The sequence below is a fragment of the Cupressus sempervirens genome, chromosome 5, assembly GCF_028749045.1.
Source record: "Cupressus sempervirens isolate cs-2001-9-10 chromosome 5, ASM2874904v1, whole genome shotgun sequence".
Taxonomy (NCBI): Eukaryota; Viridiplantae; Streptophyta; class Pinopsida; order Cupressales; family Cupressaceae; genus Cupressus; species Cupressus sempervirens.
Window position 1 is genome coordinate 456574742 of NC_143122.1, and position 17715 is coordinate 456592456.

Below are 17715 nucleotides of genomic sequence, written 5' to 3' on the forward strand. Positions count from 1 at the left end.
TCCATATAAACTTGTCCAAATAATAGATGATGATCCCCTAAAGAAAAAGTCTCCAAAATTGGAGAAAGAAGAAGACAATGACCAAAAGATGAAGCACAACAAGAGAAAGAAGAGAAAGGAGGTATATAATTCATTCCTATATACTCAATATCGAGAGTGTTTGATAGAAATACATAAGGATAAAGATGCATAAAAAGAGTACCAAGCATATCTAGAACAATACGTGATAAATATTCCAGAAAGAAGAGTAGACCATTGATATACATGATGACATCTTCATCATCCTCATCCTCATCCTTGAGCTCAAAAGATGAAGGAGAATTATTGAAGAAGGATGCAAGAACAATAGAAGAGAAAGAAAAAATAGATGCCATCATTGTACATAAGAAATATATGTAAAAGTTGAGAAAACCAACTTCATAGATCCTCAAGAACACCTGCATGCAAATATCCTGCAATGAAGAGAAACAAGAAAATGAAAAAAGTAGAGGTTAGAAGTTCTCAAAAATTTGAGAGTGAAAATGTATTCTAAGTTATGAGAAAAAATACAAAATTTCAACCTTTTAAGGTGAACGAAACCCTAAAGGAAAGAAAACTAGGTTTGGGCATTATAATTAATATAAAATATTAATTTTGTGGTACCGGTGGGTGTGTCACACTAGCGCTACCAATCACGTTAAAAAGTTTACCAGGCACACTGCAGTTTATAGGGGGGCCATGTTGCACTGATTCCTGTAGTCTAAAATTATATATATATATATATAATATTAATTATATGCACCTAAGAGAGCTAAAGAAACTAGAGTAATAAATAACTTACTCTAACACCCCCCCTTAAGTGAAGCTTAGGAGGAAGCTAACCTAGCAAAGCTATGAAAGCAGGAAAATGGGTCTCGGCAACGAGGCCTGATCAGGTACCCAAAACAAGGAAATCTCTATAAATTGGAGATAAAGGACAAAACCCAGTGGGAAAAACCCCTCTCCAAAAAGAGATAGAAAAAACATGCTGGAAAAAACATGAAGAAAGGAAGGCCTCAACAAGACCCCTAAGGACAACTTCCATAATCCCAAGCATAGACCACAACTGAAGATAGTGAGGCGATGCAAATGACTTGGTGAAGATGTTAGCAACCTGTGCATCAGTGGAAATGAACTCCGAAGAGAGAACACCATCCTAGATCAAATAATGAATGAAATGCATATGAAGCTCAATGTGTTTAGTGCATTGATGCTCCACTAGGTTGTGGGAAATATGGATAACACTCTGATTATCACAACACAAAATAGTGGGATGATCAGGAGGAAAACCTAAACAAGTCATTAACTACCGAAGCCATAAAATCTCCTGACTAGCAAGCACTACGGCTCGATACTCAGCCTTTATAGATGAAAGTGCATGAGCCTGCTGCTTCTTACATGACCATGTGATAGGACCAGAGCCAAGATAGAAAACAAAGCTAGAAGTAGACTTCCAATCATCAACATCACTGGTCCAATCTGAATCAATGTAGCCAAAAATGTGAGGTGTCCCTGATGTGTAATAAATGCCATACATCAGTGTGCCCTGAATGTATCTCAAAATATTCTTGGCAGCTTGCCAATGACTCTCATGAGGCTCATGTGAAAACTGAGAGACAAGACCCACTGTGAAGGAGAGATCAGGACAAGTTTGTGTCAGGTACAACAAGTTGCCAACCAATTGTTGGTATAATGTGGGATCCACTGAAGGCAAAGTGCAAGAGGTAGAAAAAGTAATACTTGACTAAAAAGGTGTAGGAGCAGGCTTGTAGTCAAGCATGTCAAAGCATCAAAGCATGTGAAGAGCATACTTCTACTGGTAAACAAAGATTCCAGTAGGGGACTAAACAATCTAGAGACCAAGAAAATAGTGTAGCAGGCCAAGATTAGTCATCTCAAACTATTCCATCAATGCTCTCTAAACATCCTTAGTCATAGAGGACGAGCTACCTATGAGAAGAAGATCATCAACATATAGCACAAGGATCAAAACCTCAGCCTCAAGATGTTGAATGTAGATGGTAGGATCAGAATGACAGCATGTGAAGCCTGTAGAAAGCAGAAAGGAGTCCATCTTCTCATACCAAGCTCAAGGGGCCTGTTTAAGACCATACAATGAGCATTGGAGTTTGCAAACCAAGGAGGAATCCTGCACAAATCCTTGAGGCTGCTCCATGTAAATCTCCTCAGTAATATCACCATGCAAGAATGCACTCTTCACATCCATCTGAAAAATTGGCCATCACTGTGAAGCTGCAAGGGATAAGACAAGGTGAATAGAGTTCATCTTGGCAAGAAGGGAAAATTTCTCAGTGTAATCAATACCCTCAACCTATGAAAAATTCTTTGCAACAAGACAGGCCTTGCACTTATCAATGGAACCATCAGTAGCAAACTTAGTACGATACAACCATTTGCATCACATAACCTTTCTTCCCTTAGGAAGAGAACAAAGATCCCAAGTATGATTCTTGAGCAAAGAAGAATACTCCTCCTCCATTGCAATATCCCACTCAGGATGTCCTATCGCTGAAAAAGTTTGAGGATCATCACAAAGAGCATGACTAAGAAGACTAGAACCCGTAGTATGTGAATGGGTGTGAGGGGAAGTGGTAGGGTCACTAGCTAGCAATCCTGCAACCTCAACTATAGCTCGAGCCTATTTAGGTATCTGGGGAGGATCCCGTGGCGAAAGTAAATGGGGATCAACATGATCATCATCCTCATCATCCGCAAAAGAGATTGGAAATGATGAGGGAGTGGTGGTAAGTAAAGTAGACTTTGGATGCGGGGTATCTACTGTAGGAAGGCGCTCATCAAACTAGACATCCTATCAAAATAGGACCTCTTTGGAATCAGGATCAAACAACTTGTAGGCCTTAACATCCTTGCAGTAGCCAAAAAAAATGAGGTGTTGGCTCTTCCACTCCATTGCTCTCCTCTAAGCATCTAGTATAAACACCCATGCTTCACTACCAAAAACTCAGAATGAAGATACAATAGGCTTGACATGAGACCAAGCCTCCTCAGGAGTGATATTTTGAATTGCCTTGTGAGGCATCCAATTCTAAATGTAGTTGGCACAATTGGCTACCTCTGCCCAAAAACACAAGTCCATGGACCTGGATTGAATCATACAATTAGCCATCTCCCAAAGGGTTTTGTTCTTCCTCTCAGCCACACCATTCTACTGAGGGGTGTAGGGCACTAAAAACTGATGCTGAAGACCATGTTTAGAGAAAAAATCCTTGAAAGCTTGGTTCACATACTCCCCCCCATTATCTATGCATATTTGTCGAATAGAAAGACCATACTACTTCTCAACAAATGTCTTAAAGACTCAAAATGAATTAAAGACATCAGACTTGTAATTCAAAAAATACACCCATGTACGTCTGGAGAAGTCATCAATGAAAGTAAGCACATATCTAGCACTTGAAAAGGAAGGAGTCAAAAATGACATGAGGTCACTATGAATTAACTCTAGTGTTGCCAAAGCATGAGTGGCTCGTCCATGTGGAAAAGGATCCCTATGTTGTTTGCCAAGTGCACAACCCTAACAAACACCATCTGTATAGGAAATATGGGGAAGCCCAAGAAAAAGTGCTTGTGTGCTCATCTGTTGAAGATATGTGTAATTGACATGACCAAAACACTCATGCCAAAGTTTGCTTACTGAATTTGTGTGTGCAACAAGACATGAACGTGTGTCATCAGAAGACTCAAATCCATCAAATCTATAGAGGCAAGATGCAAAATCAACACTCCTAGTAGCCAAAATCATCTTAGAATCATGTAAGTCCCAGATAACCACATAATGTGGTGAGAACTCAACTATCTTACCAGAGCCAGAGTGGCAAATCTGATAGATAGACAATAGGTTCATTGAAATGTCAGGGACAAGAAGAACATCCTGAAGAGAGCCGCCAGCTACTGCAATAGAACCAGAACCCATGACTGAAAGATGTGATGAGTTCCCAACAACCATCTAGGAAGTAGGGCAAGGGTCAAGTGAAGTGACCAATTGCTAAGTGGTTGTCATATGGTGAGAGGCACCAGAATCAAGAATCCAAGTAGGCCCAAAAGTCATAGCTCATGTAGTAAGAGCATGACCTTTCCCTGTAGGGGGGATGCAGACTTGGGAGTTGAAATGTGATGCTCCTACATGGTTTCCTCTAAATCCTCCAAACATTTCCAACACCTAGAAACGCGATGTCCATCCTTTCTACAAAAACTGCAGGTCTCAGTTGATTTCTTCTTAGTCTTAGAGGTAGACTCAGTAGACTTTGAAGTAGATTTACCCTTGGAAGGGTTAGTTGGAGGTTTGGCATCAACTTTTGGTGCATCTTTCTTTAGTTTGGCTTTCTATTTTGGTTTACCCTAAGAAGTTTGAGCAACCAATGCTTGGCTGGAAGAGCCAAAGGCATCCACCTGTTAGATCTTAGCTTGTTCTTGTGTCAACCGATCACAAAATGTCTCAAATGAGGGCATCTGATGTCTATTATCCAAGGTATCCATGGTGGAGTAGAAAGTGGAAGAAAAGATCTGATACTGTCCTCACAACTTTGAGAGTATCAAAAAAATACACTCATCATCAGTTTTGTTTTTACCACATCCTTGCAAGATTGTACACAAAGATTTGAACTTCATCAAGAAGTCTTCAATAGTGGAAAAGCTGGCTGGTGTCAAAGAAGTCAACTCTGCATCAAGCTATAGTGCCCGAAACTCATTCACTATGCCAAACAACATGTGGAATTTGGTCCAAATAGCCTGTGGAGTGGTCAAACCATCCAAATGAAATAGTAGACTATTGGAGATCTTTAGTGCAATCAGTCCCATGGCTTCATCCATTTTGTTTCTATGTTGAAGAACCTCATAAGGGCAATATAGAATAGGTTGGTTCACATCTAGGCATGACCATAAGCCTCTTGAAATGAGAAGCCTAATCATCTATGTCTTCTAGGAGTGATAATTGTGCAACGTGAGCTAGATCATAGAAGGATCTGACATTGAGAGAAAGAAAAGATAGAAGTAGAAGGGTCTGATTTTGAAGCTAATTACAAAATAGAAAATGCTCCCCCCCACAATGAATAAAAATATCCCTCAAAACCAAACAAAAACTATGGAAAAACACAAAAACTGAGAAAAGAACCTGGAATTCAGATGCAAAGAGGAGGAAATTAGAAGCCTCTACTTCAACACCAAATTTGGAAGTTCAAATGAACTTAGAATCAAATGAAACTAGCACCATTGTCTCCATCTCTAAGTCATCTTTTCGATGCTTCTAATGGATTGCAAGAATACGTTTGCATGCTCAAGTTATGAGCAAAAAATTGACTACAGGTCCAAAATAGGAGCTCACTAAAAAATTGCAGACATAGGATTAAATTTGATGCTTGTATGGAAGTCACAGGTTGTCGCTAGGAAAAAATTTGGCCACTGGTTTACTAATGTTAGTAGTTGAAATATGACATCATCTTGCTAGAAGATGACATCAGCAAACTGTGCAGTAGTGATGATGTCAGCACAAAAATTGATGACATCATCCTAGGAAATGATGATGTCACATCAAAAATTACTGATGTCACACCAAAAATTGCTAACGTTATGTGCTAGAAAATGATGTCAGCGGTGGTTGTAGTAGGCAGTGACGCTGGTGGTGGTGGTGGGGCTGAGGCAGAGTGGGCAGTGGCTTGACCGACAGTGGTGGCCGATGGGCAGCCCGCTGGTGGCAACAGGGCTATGGCCGGGCATGGGTGGCGCCCCAGTTGCAATAGGGTGGTGGCAGGGTGCAGGTGGCATTCTAATGGCCGTAAGGTGGCTAGTGGGTAGAGTGGCCCAAAAACACGCCTTTTTAATTTTTTTCTCAAAAAACATGTCCATATGGCCTCCTGGGGGGCTAAAAAATTTTCCTAGACACCCAGAGGCCAAAAACAACAAGTTTTTTTATGTATTTTGATTGCAAAACACCTTTCGGATCTAACGACAATGTCCGTTTGAGCCCAAAGTGCCTCAAAAAAATTTCCCTTCACCCTTTTGAAGAATTTTTTTTGAAAAAGCTAGGGTTTTTGACTTCGAATTGTGGCTTCAAGAATCTTTAGACAAGGAAGCAGCAGGTTTTCTTTGATACCATGTAGAAGTTGAGAAAACCAACTTCACAGATCCTCAAGAACACTTGCATGCAGATATCTTGCAATGAAGAGAATCTAGAAAATGGGAAAAGAAGAGCTTAGAAGTTCTCAAAAATGTGAGAGAGAAAATGTATTCTAAGTTATGAGAACAAAATACAAAAATTCAACCTTTTAAGGTGAAAAAAACCCTAAAGGAAAGAAAACTAGGTTTGGGCATTATATAAAATATTAATTATATGCACTTAAGAGAGCTAAAGCAACTAGAGTAATAAATAACTTTAATAATATATAATCAAATATATGGATCTAGAAGAAATCAATCAATATAGGCAACAATTGAAAAGGAAAGGAGAACTCAAGAGGCAACAAAGATAAAGAATACTAATGATTTCCATAATATTATTGCTGAATTGGTCTTGCATGCTATATATAATCTAGATACATATCTCATCAATTTACTTACTACTTTAGTTGACAATAGATAGGATAATCAATGGAGTATCAAAAGAACTAGTGGCAAAGAAGCTAGAAGCTAAGAGGCTAGATAAGTTGAAAAATATGGTAGATTAGAAGGCCACTCTATAGGAGGATAAGAATAAAGTGATAGAAGTACAACAAGCCTCATCATTGGTCATGAAAAAGATGTTTGACCCAATTAAACATTCACTCGACTTAGAGAAACAGATACAACAAGATCAACAAGAGCTATAGGGAATACAAGGTAAATATAATGTAGTCATTGATTATGTAGCTGACTATGTATCCAAGACACAAAGGAAATTACATATAATTCATCAAATAAAAGGAGAATAAGAGAAAAGAGTAATTAGACTAATGAAAGTAAAGTTCTTTTTATTCCCAATGACACATCATTCAAGTAGATATTGCAAATGTAGATGTACTAGATGCCAGAGCACCAAACAACTCTATAAGTGAACTTGAAGCACTCCTACTAGACATAAAGAGTGAGACCATTTCTCTCACTAATTTTAAGGCATCATGGGTGTTAGTTAATAATTTTTTCCTTCAAAAGTGATGAAAAGAATTGACTCAAATCACCAATAAAGAAGAAAAAACCTCACCAACAGTTGGAAAGGCTATAATGAGATTGATAGCTTTCCTCTAAATTGAGAGGTACAACTCCCTATGAAAAACATTTACAATGAATTAAATAAATGGAGATTCCTTTAATGAAAATACACTAAGGCTTACTAATATCCACCCATAGACATGGAATGAATGTGATTACCATATTTATAAACTGAATAGAAAGAGAAAGATCAACAAGCAGCCCCAAGACCACTCATTAAGTATTTCACATTACAAAGGAAATGAAAAAAATAGTTAACTTGTTTTGCAACACAAAGGATGGGTAAACCTACATATTCAAACATCCATTTACTGAGAAATACATGAAAATCACTAAAATGCAAAAGATAGCATTATATGATTTATCTCAATGAGAGAAATCTATATTTGGACCAATAGATATGATATATGAGTTAACTCTTTATTTATAATACAAAATGAAATGAACACACGATCATATCATCACCGATATTACAATCAAATTTACAAAAAAAATAAAAAATTTCCTCATTCTCTCTATTATAATAAGTACACAAAAATAATATTTGCTTCCCCTTGTAGCCACATGACCCCTAGAAAGAAGAAGAACCTATCCTTCGTATCCTTCTCTCTCTTAAATAGCCTCTTCCTCTAAAATCTTCTAACTTCCTTAAAATTGATTCTTGGAATTCTTCCTTTTCAATTTTATACTTCATTCTTAAGAAAAAAGGGGCACTTTAAATTTTTTATTAAAAATACTTAATGTATCAATCTTATAACTTTATCGCTTATATATTTATCATCTTTGTAACATTTTCCTTCTTTTCTCTTTTGGAATATGATACACTTATAAGCTATTGATTTTAAAGTTTATAAGGATATATCTTAACATAGTTGAATGATTTTTGAACAAGTGACATTTAAGTATGCTAAATCTAAATCAAAATATTCCTTTTAATAGGTGGACTAAAAAACATTTGTGCTAGTAAATTGGGTCTTGTTTTGAGGGAAATATCTTTTTTTCCACTATTGGATCAACCTCATTTTGGAATATGCTTTCCCAATCATAGTTGTTTGAGCTCTAACCATTGAGATTTGAATAATGATTCCTAAGGTAAAATTTATTGGCTATTTTGTGAGGGTCTATATTACTCATGTCATAAAATCTGACTTGCCAAAATACTTTTCATGGTGGCTTTTATAATCTCTGCTCTTAAACACACTTCACTATAACTTTTCTACTTGTATGATTTAGAATAAATTTATAAAGAGATATCAGATGCTCAAAGATAGAGCCAAATATTTCTCCATGAAGCTAATGATGACAATTGTGTTGTAAACTCATGTCTACAATGATTTTTTTTTTTCCTGCATTCTTGAGCAAGTTAGATCCCCTTCCATTGATAAAATATAGAGAAGACCCTTCAAATTTAGTTGGGAAGACAACACATTGATTATTGAAATTGGTTGATTTTTGAGCATGTATTATTGAACTTGTTAGCTTGAACTTTGAACCTTGAACTGCACTTTGAACCTACACATTCAAATCAGTAAAGTTGAACTCTAAAATTGAACCTTGAATTTGAGCTATGAACTTTGATGTTCAAGGTTTGAGTTCAATAACTCTTTGATGTACTACCCTTATACAAAGAATCATTTTACAAAAAATTTATTAATAAAAATCACTACAAAGTATGGTAAAATCAAGAATCTTTTTCATGGGCTTGGTTTAGAATATTAATTGTTGTGGTTTCACAATGTACACCCCATTCCTCTTAGAAATGGGGACCCCCTACTTTGACTTTTTAGATTTCCAGATCCCTAGTCTAGGGTCTGAGTATTTTTAGGGTTTTTTATTGTGTTTTTACCTAATCTAGGTCTCTGTCTGAAAATCCATATTCTAAAAACCATCTTTTTGAGGGAGAAAATAAAAATTGAATTGAAAGGGTAAACTAGCACACCTAGCACACATCCCAAGGTGTTCTATATGACATCCTTTCTAGTATACCTATTAGCTACAAGAGTAATAGATTATCCAAGATTGTTCAAAAGGACTAATATTCAAGATGCAAATGCATGGCCTTATGTTGTATACCTCCAGTTGGTAAGGACAAAGCTTTCAGAGCATAGTAAGGAATATAGAATAGTAAATGATGCCTTTATTTTTGCAATCATCTAGTTCATTGAGGTCCAGATTATGCAAAAAGGATGTCAAATGAGGCAGTGGTGAAGATTACAAAATTTTTTTCCTACTACATCCAATATAAGACATTCACTAATTTAAGGGTAGCAAGTGTGACTATCAATCCAAAGAAGCTCCCTAGGTATCTGTGTGATAGACTCATATTGCTAGAGATTGCATGACAACTCTTGTCTACATATGAGAGAGTAAGGAATTAACACAAGAAAACCTAGTTATGGACCATTACTATAGGTCTATTTAGTGTTATCTAGAAATAAGATATTCCAACTTTTGAGTCTAAGTGGGATCAATATCCCTTGGAGGAATATAACTCTCCTTGTCCTTTCTTTGATAACATTGACAAAGTTCAGTACTTGGTAGGAAAATAATTCCAACATGCAGACACCACAAATGATCATTAGATGAATGCAGTGGATGACTATGGAATCTCAATTGGGGACTATTGTAGGATGACTCTCTATTTGGCAGGAAGTGCCTTGAAAATAAAGGTCCCTTTAAAGATAGTGTTACAAGACACTGAAAAGTTCCTAGATCCCTTGTACAACATAGATAAGATACTTGATCAACCTATCATGAATGTGGAGATTGATCGAGAAGAAAACATAGATATTAATCATAGGGTAAGGCATGTCATCCAATTAACCAAGGATTGGATTAAAAGACCATTCAAGCTAGATCCAATTCCACAAATTGTAGTTTTCCAAGCTACAACCCTCACAATGAAAGGTAGAGGAGAAAAGGTGATAGTGCCAACATTCACAACTTAGCCTCCAGTAAGGCTAGAAATAATGCACCAACTTGACAAAGAAGTTGAATATTTTAGGGTGTAAAAGGGTAAATGAAAAAGGAAAAGAACTTCCCCCACAACAAGCTGAGTCTGGAGAAGAGGCAACTCAAGCACCTGAGCACCAAGGTGTGGAGAATGTACAAGGGGTAGAGAAAATAGAAGTCATGCAGACTTAGGATAATCCTCAAGTGCCACTACTAGAATAGGGGCAAGGAGTTGAAATAGAAACACAAGAAGTGTCTCTACCTATACAAGAGCAAGAAGCATCCCCATTAGCTGCCAAGAGAAGAAAAATGAAAACTTTGATTAGAAGGACATAGAGACAAAGGGTGATAAGAAAGGTTATTCCTTTTCCATCAATCCTGGAAGTTATTCTAGAAGAGGAAGAAGAGGATGATGAAAATGAAGAAGATAACCTTCCCTTGAGTTAAAGGACTCATCTTGCTAGGGCTAAATAGGTAGAATGGATAAGAAGCTCTACTATAACACCACCATCCATTCCTACACAACTTATTTAGGCTACAACTTCAGAGGATGAATTACAACAATGGATCGATGAACAAGAAGACCAAGGAGCTGATGTCTTTTAGATGTTAGGTTTTGATTTCATGCCTTTAGGTACTGAGTTGGTAGGCGATAAGATAAGGGATATTCTAAATAATCAACCTCTATAAGAGGATTGGAGTCAATTTTTTCTTAGGCCACAAGGACCCAAAATTGCTCCACCATCACCAAATCAAGATTCATTTTGCATGGATAAAGGTTCAGCTACTCCTCTCCCTTTGGGTAATGAAGGACAGGCACGAGCTAAACATGAAGAGGAGAAACAACAAATACCCATTGATGAAGTATTAAAAGAAGGGAAAATATATGAGGAACCTCAATAGACTTCCCAAGATATAGAGGTGGGGATTGTGGACTCAACAAATACAAAGATGCCTGATGTGGATCTCTCACAAAAGGAGAAGACTCTAGAGAGGAGTGATAAGAGAAAAGCATAGTGGTAGAGACTCCATCTTCATCTAAAGATAAATCTCTAATGGAAAATACTCTAAGATGGTTGAGGAAAGATGTGATGGTTAGGCACAAAAGGTAGCTATCTAGTACTGAAGAAGAGGGAATGGGAGCATTAATTGAAGCTCTTAAGGAACCTGAGCCAGTCATGGGTGATGCACAAACATTGGCCTTTGTCATGAGTGATCAAAATCAGGATTTATTCATCCATGTTTCTATCCCTCCTCTACATGTACATATTGAGTATTTGACCCCAAAAATATTATCATATTAGGGAGGTCATACTTGGAAAACCCACTGTGGATACTACCAAATGGATGATTACTATGGGGATCAAAGAAGTGTTTAGGCACTTAGAACAGGATGAGACTAAATTGTTAAACCTTTGGAAGTAGAACAAAATCCTAAGGGGATATCTAAATGAAGTGTTTAGTTTGTTGGATCCTAAAAATCCCAAGGAGACTCTAAATGCAACACTTGAGAAAAGAGATAAGGAGACTATACAACAAGATCCAGTTTTGAAGGCTTGTCAACAATGGTGAGAAAGTTTTGAAGAGAAAGGTGTCTATATTATACAAGGAAATATTAAATTGCTACATCACATGTAGATTAATGAAAATAAGCTGGTTGCTATATTGAACTAGGATTTTGGGTTAATGGATTAAGTACATACCTAGGGTAAAGACCTGTAAGCATTACAACCAATAAATGGTTAGAGGTATTAGATGTTGATGGATGTATATATTGTAGATGAGTTAGATAAAATAGATTACCAGAAAGAGAAGATTGCAAATGGAAATAAAGTAATGGAAAAATGACATGCAAATATTCATAAGCTCAAGGATCAAACCCAAGCGTAGATTTTGGAGGTAGAGAGACATTATAGTGATGCTTACTTGGACATTTTTGAAGATGATTCAAGAGATAGACTTATGACTGTACAAGTAGTTGTAGAATAGTTTTGGAAGACTTTTGAAGAAGCTTCCATTTATGAGAATATTAGACAAGCATTTAAGACCGAAAAGACATTGCTAGAATTAGATGTGAAATTGAGAGATTTTGCAGAAACTTGCATAGAGGTAGGCAATTATCGGCAAAAAGTAAAGGGTAAATATGAAGCTTTCTATTTTCCAAATGCAACCCCAGTCATGGAGATTATTGAGAAATTCAAGAGCAAATACCTAGACATATCTCTAGTATGAAGGGGAACAAAACCCATAAGCTAGAATTTTTGTTTTGACACTTGGTAAAATTTTCCATTTTTTGGACCTATTTTTTCGAGATGTGCTAGCTTCCAAGGTGCACAATATTTTGAGGTGCATAAGGTGCACTACTTCTAAGGTGTGCTTCTTTGAAGGTGCACCAATTTTTTTTTAAGAGTTTAGAGGTGTGCCAACAATTAACTGCCAGTTCCAAATTTAGAGCTTTCCATGCATTAGAAACATATTTTAACATCATTTTACCTCCTACAAACCTCCATAGAAGGTTGAGCTTCTATTTTTGGCATCTCTACAGACTCCTACATTATCTAGTAGCTTTCTTCATCATATTTTCTCATGATTTCTTTGTTTTAAGACATGTAAAGGCTCATGTATCCACTAAATGATATAAATAAGGATCGAGTCCTACTTTGCACTAGTTAGAGAGTCAGTTTATACATAAATATATTTGTTTGATTAGTTTAGAAGCATACATTTTCATAGAGAGATCTCTCACTCTCAACACAAATTGAGGAGAAGAGTTCTTATAGATTTAGGAATCTAATATGTATTCCAAGCTGTTATTTTGATGCAATAATATATGCTATTGGCACTCTCATTTAGAGTGTATTTATTCTTGCTTGTGTGTGTTATATTTTATGAATGTATGTTCATGGAGTATAATTGAGCCAATAGTTTTATTGTGTTATTTTGATTGAGCAATCTTTTAGTTAAGGTATTTGCCACATGTTTACAAATTCTACTAATGTACTTAGTTGGAGAAAAGATTACCATATTGTTCCTGCATAACTTTTTGTCTGGCATAAGTGCACTTTTCATGGCCTTGCGATTTGATGAAAAGTGAAAATCTTATGGTTACTAAATCCCCATTGACGATTGTATCAGTAGAATTAAGGAAGCACCACTTCTATTTTTATTGGTTACATATTGATCTTTTCAAAGGCTTAACTCACAAACGTGTTGTTTTTGTGGCTTATGTCCATTAGGAATTTACTTTTCAAGTCATTTTCTTAAACTTGTTGTTACCTTATCTTTGTTATTTTCTTTTACAAACACTTGGTTAATTTAGGAATTCATATAGTTACATAGTTAAAACTGTATTCATAAAAAAACATAAAAATACAAAAATGTATTTCTTTTTGTGTGGTTATTCTTTTGAGATAGCAAAAAAATTCAACATCTTATCTGAATTGTTCAGAACTAGCAGAGGCCTCCCTATGAACAAATATGTTTATCTTCAACTGAGTAGATTCTAGTAGGCTGTAAGATCATCCAAAGTCTTGGAGTTTATCACAAATCAACTTTTCAAGAGAGGAGTTCAAAAAGATTCTTGCTGTTAAGTATCATGTAAAATGATAGCTCAACACCACATAAGGTCAATACAAAGATGTATTCAACAACTTGTAGAACTATTTATCATTAATGAAAAAAGAGGGAGAATATTTAAAGAAGGGGAGGAATATAGAAAGGGGGAGAATAGAAAAAGGATCAGAATACATAGAGAGCAAAAATATGGAGAACATATTAAAAATATAATAAAGGGAGAATGAAAAAATAGTAAAGTGGAGATTGTAGAGTCTAGCAATAAGAGAAAGAAGGTAGGGGGAGTAAAGATGAGAGAACACATGGCAGTAATACAAACTCATTGTTAGGGGGAGATATGACAAAAGCATGCTAATTCCATCTACCGATGATGTGGTCTTCACTGATACAGGTGGAGGAATGGTAAACATAAGGAGGGTTTTATCACAAAGGAAACTTCACAAAGCATGAAGGAGATTGATGGTAAAGGAAGTTTTTCCATTAATTCCAAAGGGGGAGATTGACAATCAATCAAAGGAAGAAGGTGACACAAGATGTTGAGATTATTGGTAAAAGAGAAAACTGCTATGTACTTATGTGCACCATGCCAACACAGGCATACATGAATGCAAGTTAGTTGATCCAGGTCATCAATAAAGTGAGTCACCATTGATGTGATAGGAGAGTAATTATTATAGTGGATATGACGAAAGGGAAGTGTGAAATAGTACAAGCAAGAAAGGATGAAGGCTACAATTGGTTCATAGATGGACTAACAGGGCCACCTGTAGACACCCAAAAATTGGCAGGACTTCAAGAACATGAAATTCAATCAGGACAAAATCAGAAAAAATAAGGAAAAATAATAGACTTTTGGATTAATCATGATATCAACTAATTCACACAATTAATTTCTTAATTTCCTGAGCACTTTACAATTCAAAAGGTTAACTTAATTCAAAAGGGGAAATCAAAAATCATATAAAAAGAAAAAAACACAAATTGAAGAAAATGAAAAATTAGATTAAACCAATTAAAGTCATTATCCCCTCAAAAAGTGGATATCCACCATTTTGGATTTTAAAAGAAAAGAAAAAGCCCTTTTATCCTCACAAACTAAGTCTGTTGGACTTTTCCTTTTGGGATTTTATGAGATATTTTTAGACTTACCATTACCCCAGGCTAAAAAGTAATTCCTACATCTTTACCCCAACCCTTCCTAAAATTCTAGAAATAGGAGGAAAAATAAAGAGCAAAAGGGACCCAAGTTTTATGCATCCTGACTATAGGCATACTAGAGCTAGCATTTGATAAATCCATTTAGCATGATCGCTATAGAGGTTTTAGGATCATTTTAGCATTATTTAACCATTATCTAGCATTATTTAGTATTGTTTAGTCTCATGCATACACATATCTATAGCATTTTCATGTTCTTGTCTTGATATATCTTGCATTCACATAGATCTCATATAGTCTTTCATAGATCTACACAAATGGCATGATCCCATTCTAGAACTATCACTAAGATGTTGATGTGAGAGAGATTTTAGCAGTTGTAGTGAGGAAAACATGAGATGTTAATGGATTTTTTATTTGATAGTTATTTCTTGTGTCTAGCTTAGCTCACTACCATTCTCACAACACTTCACACCAAGTTCTCATGAACATGCATTTCTCTCATGTACAAATTGGTGCTCACTGTGGGGCTTCAGTTTAAAGTCTCATTTTCATTTAAATTTTCATGCTAATCTTTAACTTTATTTGCAGATGTGTGTGTTACTCTCTTTTCTTGGGTAGATCTAACTTATTGTAGGCTTAGCAAAAGTTGGGAAGACTCATAACATACATACCGGCCTTTCACAGATGCTTCCAAACTCCCAAATACTAGATCTAGGATCATTCTATCATTTTAACATTGTTGAACATAATTTTAATGCTTTTGAATTCTTGTATCACACATCCAAACTGTTCTATAATGCATATACATATTTTTATAGTGCATTTACAATATTTTACAGTGCATGCATTACTTTAAATGATATGTTTGCAATACTTTGTAGTTCATCTAGTGTGTATTATAGTGCATCTAAAGAATTATGTAGTACATATGAAGATATGTGTAATGCATTTGATCAACTCTAAAAATTTTCCATATCTAACTTGAAAATTTGGTTTCTCGGTGCTTACAGGTCTCTTCTGAACTAAATAGGAGCTTCAAAATCATCAAAATTACAGAAAAGGAGTGAAGAAAACTAAAAAATGCACCTAGCCATTTTACTAGCTTTGAATCAAATAAGTCTAAACCCTCTTGGCATCTAGTACTTAAATTGTGAAATTTGTATTTCCAAATATAGTTTAAGCTAGATAAAGCTATTTCAAATCTCAGACTTGGTATTAGGCCTATTCCCTTCATTCCTAGGAGTGAATCAAAATGCCAAAAATGACTAGTTTGTTGAGGATTAGCTAAGACTTGAACAAAACACCTAGCTTAATTAAGAACCTCTTGCCTTCCATAGATTAAAGGCTCGAAAACTGAACAAGTCATGTCTGGTGTTCTTAGAAGTCAAGATAGTAGGGATATGCTCTCACCCTTATAGAGTGATTAGACTCCTAGACTTATTTTTTATTTCACTCTTTCTTGCTCTTTCATAAGTTGATTAAAAGGCCATAGAAAGGCATACCTCCCAAGATTTGCCTTAGTAGGGCCAGTGAGAGGGAAAGCCTTCAAAATTGTATTCTTAGTGGAATGCAAGACAATTATATTCAAAATATAGCCTTCCTCTAGTAGTCTTGAGAGAGATTGCATCAAATCTCCCCCACATTGGTGGGAAGCTCTCTTTCACAAAGAGGTAAATTTGGATATAATTGGATAATACTAAAACCTTGTAGTCACCAGCCTAAGAAAAACCATTGTTATGAAGTCATTTTACATTTTAGGTTTGTGTTTGGGATCTTTCATTTTTTATAATTACTGTATTTGAATGTGCTTATTTTGGGACTAAGTAAAGAAATTAAAATTGTAAATTTTTAAAGAAAATTCAAACAAAAACTATAGAAAAAAATCTAATCAGACCAAAATATTGCTTTACGTCCTATAATAATGCATATACAACCTGAAACAACACTTATGAACCCTCAAATAATGCATATGAAACATTGAAAAATGCATATGAAATCTCTAATAATGCATTTGAAAAATAAAATAACATATTTATATCTAAAGCAAGGCTTCCATCCTATAGAATAGCACCTGGTAAAGGAAAAAATAATGCATATAAGCCATGAAATAGCGCATTTGATCATTTCTATGATAGTTTAGTAAAAATTGGCAAAATAGTGCCTTTTTGCACAAAGAATCCCTCAAATTTGAGAGCACATCTGAATACCCTTTTTATTTGTTAACATTTTGCAAGTCTGAGGAACCTTAAACCCAATAAACACCTTCAAAATCAAAGAAGATTTTTTTCGTCATCTGAGTTATTTACACAATCCTATCCAAGGTTTTTATCTAAGAAACATCAATGATCCAACCTTCTACATTAGTCAAACATCAAAGAATACATACATCCTTTCACCCCTTCACTTCTCAGAGTTGAATCCAATCACCAAGGTTTTCATAACCTTTGGTATTATTGGAACAATTTGCATGATATTGATGATCCAATTTTATTGTTGAAACAATTTGCAAGATATCTTGATAATTTACTATAATTTGGTTTAAATTTATCCCCACATTATGAACATGTTGAAGGATTAAAAGGGTTTTCATTCACATCTCATGCCACTACAAAAAATTGGTACAAGTGCTAAGGAAAAATAACCAAAAAGAGTGGCCAAGTGAGCAAGTGTAAGGATAATGAAGCAAAATAAAACAATTAGATGTTGGAAATATTCAAGACTATGCTAGGTTACTTAGAGGGGAGGGGTGAATTAGTAACTCAAAAGCTTTACCAAATTCAGATCTTAATT